This window comes from Triticum aestivum, chromosome 7A, assembly GCF_018294505.1.
Source record: "Triticum aestivum cultivar Chinese Spring chromosome 7A, IWGSC CS RefSeq v2.1, whole genome shotgun sequence".
Lineage (NCBI taxonomy): Eukaryota > Viridiplantae > Streptophyta > Magnoliopsida > Poales > Poaceae > Triticum > Triticum aestivum.
Window position 1 is genome coordinate 735,509,308 of NC_057812.1, and position 7,890 is coordinate 735,517,197.

Sequence of the window (7,890 nt, forward strand, 5' to 3'; positions counted from 1 at the left end):
TCACACAAGTATTATGTTTCCGGTTAATACAATTCTAGCGTGAATAATAAACATTTATCATGATATAAGGAAATAAATAATAACTTTATTATTGCCTCTAGGGCATATTTCCTTCAATAGCACACTTGTAAGAGTTCACCAACATAACACATAACCGCACAGGTTCATGAACCTAATGAAACGGCGACAAGTTCAGTTTCATAATGAAACGACAATGACTAATGCCTTGCGCGCGTGTTCCTAGTGCCATCCCTATTGGTTATCTTCTTCCTCCTAGCAGGACGAGCCTCCTCTTCCTCCTCTTCCTCCTCCGCCTCATCATCCAAGCTCGCCATACGCGAGCTCCCTGTGACCACCTTTTGGGTTGCCTATGTTGTCAAAGTCAATGTGCGTGTACCGTTTTATGGGATGCCTAGGCTTCAACATGTATGCGGACCAAACTTGAGCGTCTGCCAAAGTCATGTCATCATCAACCTATCACACAATCAAACAATATGGTGAAGACCGGCGTCGTAATCAAGTGAGAATTACATCTAAAGATTAGTCATACCTCTTGGGTGACCGCACCCTCATCATTCATATAAGCAAATGAGGACCTCGCAGCGTCCCCCTGATGGTGAGATAAGGGGTCTGATGGTGTACCGGGCCTAGAGGCAGATGGTTCATCATATTCTGGGTCACAGCAACCGAGAAGGTTCGATAACCGCCTTAACTTCTTGGCATGACGCTGTAACATGAACAAGTGTATAAGATACCAAACTCTGCAACATATGTAACATGGACACGGACACCTGAGTGCGATATACCTTGAGGAATGCTCGTAGTGAACCATCTTCATTGCCTTCTCCAACCGGTGTCTTCTCCAGAATAGACTAGCTTTCATCAGCTCCTTTCTTGGTCTGGTTGTGCTGCGGATGAGAACGAAGTAACACGCTAGCCATTCAAACATGTGTAATACGGCCAACAGGAAAGTAAAGAAGGGAACACTTTACCCCTTCCCTGACAGTTTTGTTGTACTGATGCTTCGATAGATCCTCAAAGTTTGCAGGATCTTCAAGAATATCATCGTTGTATGCCGGCGGGCATATCTCAACTCGAGCATTTTCAAGAAACCATCGTAGGTAGTTATCGAAAGCAAGTGAGCTATGCTCACGAAGCTGGGCACGTGCACTGTTACGAGCTTGCTCCACACTAAGATGGAAACAGGTAACATACGATGCATGATGCTTGTCCCAGTCCTTTATCTTTCGCTGCCTTCTCCTGTCCAACCTGCATGGTAGAAAACCAAACTTTAGCACAATCAAGAAGGAGTGGTGATGCTTAGTCAATGTGGTTCATGCTCTCTTACCTATGAAGTGCTTTGTCCATGTCCACCCATTCCGGCGGGTGAGGCTGAAACAGACCAAACTGACGATACACGCAATCTGGCAAATGAAGCTCAACTGCCCAGTTGCATATCAGTGGGCACCGCATAGCCAAAGATCCCTATCCCGCAAGCACATCGGGTTGATGACAAACTCCTCGGTGTACCCTACTGTGTCATTGGCGCCATATGGCTGCCATACCACCTATGAAATAGGACAACAACGCAACATTGATAACAATTTTTCAGGCAATCATGAGAAATGACTGAAGTAATGTCCTCGTTACCTGCTCAGGAGTAATCGTGTCCAACTCGGAAATATACTTTTGGTACATGAGATTGACATCGTTCGTCATCTCAGATACAGCTTCCCACTTGTAAGACCAAGTGGGGCGCCATAACCGTAATTCGTCATCTTCATCCCAAGGATTAAACTTGACGCTCTTCGGGCGTCCAACAGGCAGACGCTCCCAGCTCCATACAAAAATTAGAAGCATATTACCACCAATGCATGCCTTATCCGTGATCCTGCAACACGCATCGTCCAACTGCATATGAAAGAGAACAATGTTAACTTGACTACAAGGTTGCATTTCTAATGAAGAAATGAGTTGGTAACAAAACAAACCAACTACCTGTCGGTACAAGTAGGCAAGAGTCACTGAACCCCAGCTCCATCTGCTATCGAAGACAGTCAACGCCTTCAGCCATATCCATGGAGCGTTCTTGCCTGTGGAGTCAGGAAACAAAGTCCTCGAGACAAAGTACCACATATAGACATGAGCATGTGTCTGTATCACATCATCAGTGGCATCCGTAGGGCAATTCGCAAAGTTCCTGTGGATCCACGTGAAAGCAGCTCCGGCTGCTTTCCTTTCCTTCTTCTTCTTCTTCTTCTCTTCTCCCTCCTCTACATCAGCCTCAGCCTCGGTAGGAGCCATACCGATAAGAGCATTCATCTATTGGCGCCACCCATCAGAATCGGTGCTCATACAGAGAGGCTTCCCATCGATAGGAAGACCGGTGATCAAGGAGATATCCTCGAGCGTCACGGTCATCCCCCCAGCCCGAAGATGGAAACGGTGTGTCTTCGGCCTCCATCGATCAACAAGAGAGAACACCAGTGGAGAGTTGAGGTTCGGCGTGGACCGACTGACCAACTGAATCCACGGGAGGAGTCCTGCCTGCTGGATGTACGGTGTGTACCGCTCATCGTACGGCATGGCAGGACCAGAGACCCCGTGATACCGAATCTTCAGAGGTTCAAGCTTCTGCAAAAAAAAGTAATGAAAAATCTTAGGGCATGTCAATTTCAACTAAAGGCAAATTTGCAAAATATTTAGATTACTCATTATTACCATCTCCTTCTCGCGCATCATGTAGGCCCGATGCCGTGTGTCATAGGCATTGTCGAGAAGCCAAACCATCCTTACAAAGTTAAAACAATAAACATATATGAGTTCATCTCAAATATTGGTACACTAAACATCTCATATGTGTTCATCTAAACATCTCATATGTATTCATCTACAAGAATCTCAACATCTCCTTCTCACACAATGAATAAATGATTGTAAATTCTCATATATATCTTGTATGTCATATGTGTTCAAATAAACTCAACATCTCATAATTCAAATAAACTCAACATCTAATATATATCTAAAAAACTCAACATCTCATATATAGCTACAAAACTCAACATCTCATAATTATCTACAAAACTAGGCATCTCATATATATCTAAAAAATAAATAATCTAGGTTTCACTAACAAGAATCATATATTGTGAACTAATCAAGGGTGACACTACGACTACACATCCTCCTTCACAACACCCAATCTTGGACAAATAAAGATCCAACCAAGCAAATCAAGGGTTCCACCCAATCTTGGACAAATCTCTAAAATGGCAACGAATTTACAGAGGAAAAGAAAGGGAACGGAGGAGTTTACCTAGTAGGAGGGATCGCAGATCGAATCCACGGTTTAAATCTTCAGATCTGAGAGGGGCGTGGGGGATCCGAAGGGGGCGCCGCCGCTGCTCTTTCTTACAGAGAGAAAATTGCCTGGGAGAGAGGGAAGAACTGCCTAGAAGGGCTGGCCCGATGCGGCTTTAAGTCAATGTGCAGCGCCTAAGCGCTAGGCGCTGCGCATTACACTGTGTGGCGCCTAGAGCTTAGGCGATGCACGGCTGGATGTGGGGCTGCGCCTGGCCTCGGGCTGCCACGCTGGCCGGACGTGCGGCACCTAAGACAAAGGCGCTGCATAGTGGAGTGCAGCGCCCGGCTGTCAGGCGCCACACAAAACGGTCAATTTGTGAAATTTTTTCAAGAGCTGTTCAAATCATGATTTTATTTCATCCTCAGGTCAAATATGTGTTTTTTTGCCACCAATGCCATCGCCGAAGCAGCAACAACGACATCGGCTATTACTGTCTGCCGGTGGTTCTGGTGCCTACATGCCGCACCTCCCTCACTAGGGTGCCTTTTCCATGGCACTAAAAATGACGAGGTCCTGCCCATTGGCCGGCTAAAGAGGGGACCACCCTGGCCCCAGATGGGGAGCCCAAATGTTAAATATTTTAAACACTATACTACTATCTATTAATGTCAAAATATTGTTGCATATGTGTAAAATAAAATCATAAATTTACAGGAGAAATCTAAATCACATCAAAGTAACAACCAATCTAATAGATGGCGGTGAATCTGATAGGTAGCTATGAATTTAGTTAGCTTGCTAGTCCCTCTCTCCAATAGACGGCCGTAGGATGTACTGGAATCTATGTAAACTAGATTTCATGTTTAAACTGTACAAACCATTTTATTTAAAAACTAGCAAAAGATTTTTTATACATCAGATTAAACCGAATGTCCAGATGAGCATACTAATAAACAAATTGTATCTAAGCATAAGTGAATCAGCGGTATGTCTATATTCATCGGTGATTGGTGATATATCAGTACCATGCATATGTTAAACTTATTATTGAATCTTAGTTGTTAGTTGTTACACATTTACAAACGGTACAATTTATACTCTACAAGGTTGTACAAATATGCACACATAATAATACACTAGAAACCGCTATTCAAATATTAGCTAGATATTATTTTTCTTTAGAAACCTCTAACATGATATTGGATGAAACTAAACGATAGATTAACATATGCACATACATACAAATACAAATATATTTTAAATGACTTAATTTAAATTTATCATAAACTAGTGACAAGAGATATACATTAGAACTGAGAATAAAGAACATTGGTTAACTATACCAACTAAATTATGGATCAACTATACCAACTAAATTATGTGGTTTATTATACCAAATAAATAATACAATGTATACTTCTTAATATTGTAGTAAAATAAAAAATAGAAAAAAGTTTGGTATAAAAACAGCTTGTTTAAGTTTGCGCCAGGTCCGCCCCGCCTGGCCTCTGTGTCCTGTCTCTGCCCAATCTATCATCACACCATTCCCACATGTTTAAACCCAGGATGAGTGATCTCCTCTTTTTAGAAAAAGCCGATGGCTTGTCCTACTTGCATCTATTGTTGGATTCTAACATGCAGAGAACATAATCTATGGTGCACGTACATATGTTGCGACTTGGTGAAGGTGTGTGGCGCGCATATCTCACCTTGGAGGCAGATTGGCTCTTTGTTTCCGCGACGAGAACCTAAATTGCTCGCTAACAATAAAATATACATAGCAAGCGCCTAGAGTTCCATTCTTGTCTTGGATTTGACTACCTCAAGCATTTCTATAGTTCAGTTCTCAAAAGGTGTGGAGTATGACGATAGAGATACTATGTTGGCACTAGCTGATGAGTCTTCTGGTGTGTATCTCATCCATGTCAAGAAGATTCAGCTTCACATCTGGCTCCACAAGGGGGACAACTGGTCGGTATTGGACACCATTTGTTGGATTTAGTTGGTTGATAATTTGAGGATGTCTGGTTGCATGGTTGGGGACGAGTCTACTGCTCCCATCCGGATAAACCGTGTCGGGGACTATGCTGAGTTTGTGTTCCTGGAGAAGGGTCGATATGGACTCCACTTGGATATCAAGTACAGGCAATTACGGAAAGTGTATGACACGACAAAAGAAGATAAACATTCGGGTGATATCCATCTTTTTATGATGATATGGCCTCCCTCATTTCCTTCACTCAAGGATGATCCTACAAGGTTTGCCTTTCTTTTTGTATGCAAAGTGGCTAGGACAAGCTAATAGTGGGTAATTTTGGTTTTTGTGGTATTTCTGCTTAGTTTTTTTTACGGAAATACATACCAGTGAATGGAAATGTGTCTGCCCGCGATATGAAGGCATTTAACTTATATTGATGTGATTTTTTGCAAAAAAATCTATTACTGGACGAAATTCATTACTCTGATTTCTAAGCACAAATAACATTTGATGCCATTGCATTAGACCCTAGTTTAGTTAGTCCATTTGATATTTTCATGCTTGAAGTGGCTAAATAAATATTGTGATGCTTACTTTCTCCATTCTTATAATTCCTCTTTTTTCTCTTAACCAGAAATGCCATGTGAACAAGGATACGAGGAAGCTTTTGGATGATCAACAACAAGGGCGCAAGTGAAGGAAGAGTAGGAACTCATATCCCTATGGATATGGTGCCATGACTGTTTGTGACCGACTTTATTTTGTGAAGAAAACTTTGTATTCTATTGTATCATTACTGTTCGGTATGGGACTGACATCTTCATTTTTTCTAGTTGGAAGAAGATTCCATGTATGTTTACTAGCTATCTCCTCTGATCCGCCTGGGTAGCAGTGTTTGCTTGCCTTCTTGTTAATTGTGATATCTACAGAATCAATCTTCTTATTCCTCATTGTTGAATTGGTCTCAGTTAGCGGTGTTGCAGCTCTCCGATTTATATGGAGTTATGGACATTTATAGGTTAATACCAGCCAGACTTTTTTACATGCTCTTGCAAATGCATCATATATTTGTAACTAGCTAGGCACTTATAAAATAGTTCTGGTGTTGGAAATCCAGCGGTAGGGAAGCAGGATTGAATCTCTGCTGCGGACCTGGAACTGAGGCTTTGAACAAACAAGTTGAATCTCTCTTTCTTTTGCACTGGGTGTCTCCATCTCCTATAAGCCTTTACCTCCTGTGTTATCTTTTGTTTGAGTAGTAACGTACTGTAAAATATACTGAGATTCTTGCTTTCTTTGAAAAGGTGAGGAAAGTTGATAAGCTTGATGATCTTGTGCTCTGAAGTCAAAAAAAAATGAGACCAACCCAAGGGCTAACCCTCGTTGGCTTTTCTTTATAGAAGAAACTCCGTGAGCACCACGCGTCCGTGCCGGGACTCGAACTCGGGTGGGCTGGCAGCAACCTCAGCTGCCCTGAAGTCATGGATGAGCTAATGCTTGATAGCAATGACATTGGCTGGTCTCTTGTTCCGCTGCTCTGATGAACCAGATGAGAGTTACTGCATCGGTGTCTCCCCTACTGAAAACTCACATGACAAGTTATCCTCTTTTAAATTGTGAACCCTCTTCTGTGTCAGATTGTTTGTTCTTAGCATCTAGCAATGTCAGTCTATATTGTGGAGCAGTGTGGCTGTGTACATAATGAAGCATAGCATGCTCCTCACATGATATGCATCCATTCAACCTCTTGGCTTCGAGGGACTGGACCCACAAGACAGTGAGATGCATGGCTTGTAGCAATATGGTTGTGTAAAAAAATCCTGCCAAAATCCTCTTCCTCACACATGTGTTGCCTTCACAATCCTGCTCCTCCATTGACTCTGCAGTCTCCAAAACATGCAGCCGAAGTGCCCAGCCGTCAAATCAGCTCCCTGCTCGTGCCTGGTGCCCACACAGAGTCACACCTTTATTTGTTTGCTTTATTGCTTATTTAGGATTTAGTTTGGCATTTCTGGTATGTAGAAACTTATGTACCTGAAGCATCTAGGGGCAACAAACTGTTATCATGCTTCAGCTGAAGGCACTGAATTTTCTTGGTTGGATGTTGATATAGATGTTTCCTTGACCAAATGCTTCAGTCAATTCATCACCAAGGAACAGTTTATTTTGTCTTGGCAGAGTTCTCCAAAGTCAAGTCAGTTTGCTCCATTATCCAAAGAGCAGGAAACATTGGTGAAAGTGGGAATAAATTCATTACTTTGACTTTTGAGTACACATAATGTTGTAACTATTGCTGCATTATCCACCTGTGATCTACATACTGATCATTCCCCTGTTCGCTTTGACAGAATTGCCATGTGGAGAACAAGGATGGATGAGAGAGAGCTGCATTTTCTTGTAGCAGCAGTTCTGAGTTGTAATTGTTCTCACTCTGATTGTACTTATGTACGTATTACTTAGGATGGTACTTACGTAACTGGAGCAGTAGTTCTAAGTTGTAATCATATTTTTCTTCCTTCTCATGCTCACCCTCATGAAAGAATCTGGTGTTCTTGTCACCCGCAGAGAGCTACTCCAGTCGATACCGCTGCAGCCTCATCAATTC

At 42.3% G+C, this 7,890-nt stretch overlaps 1 long non-coding RNA gene across 1 annotated transcript; it reads right to left on the reverse strand.

The window, feature by feature from the left end:
* Positions 1–229: 229 nt before the first annotated feature.
* LOC123148094 (uncharacterized) lies at positions 230–1,263 on the reverse strand. Its single transcript, XR_006473647.1, has 3 exons — positions 807–1,263; positions 551–727; positions 230–474 (listed from the first exon to the last, which is right to left on the reverse strand). It is a non-coding gene; the product is annotated as an uncharacterized lncRNA (long non-coding RNA).
* Between the last annotated feature and the right edge of the window lie 6,627 nt (positions 1,264–7,890).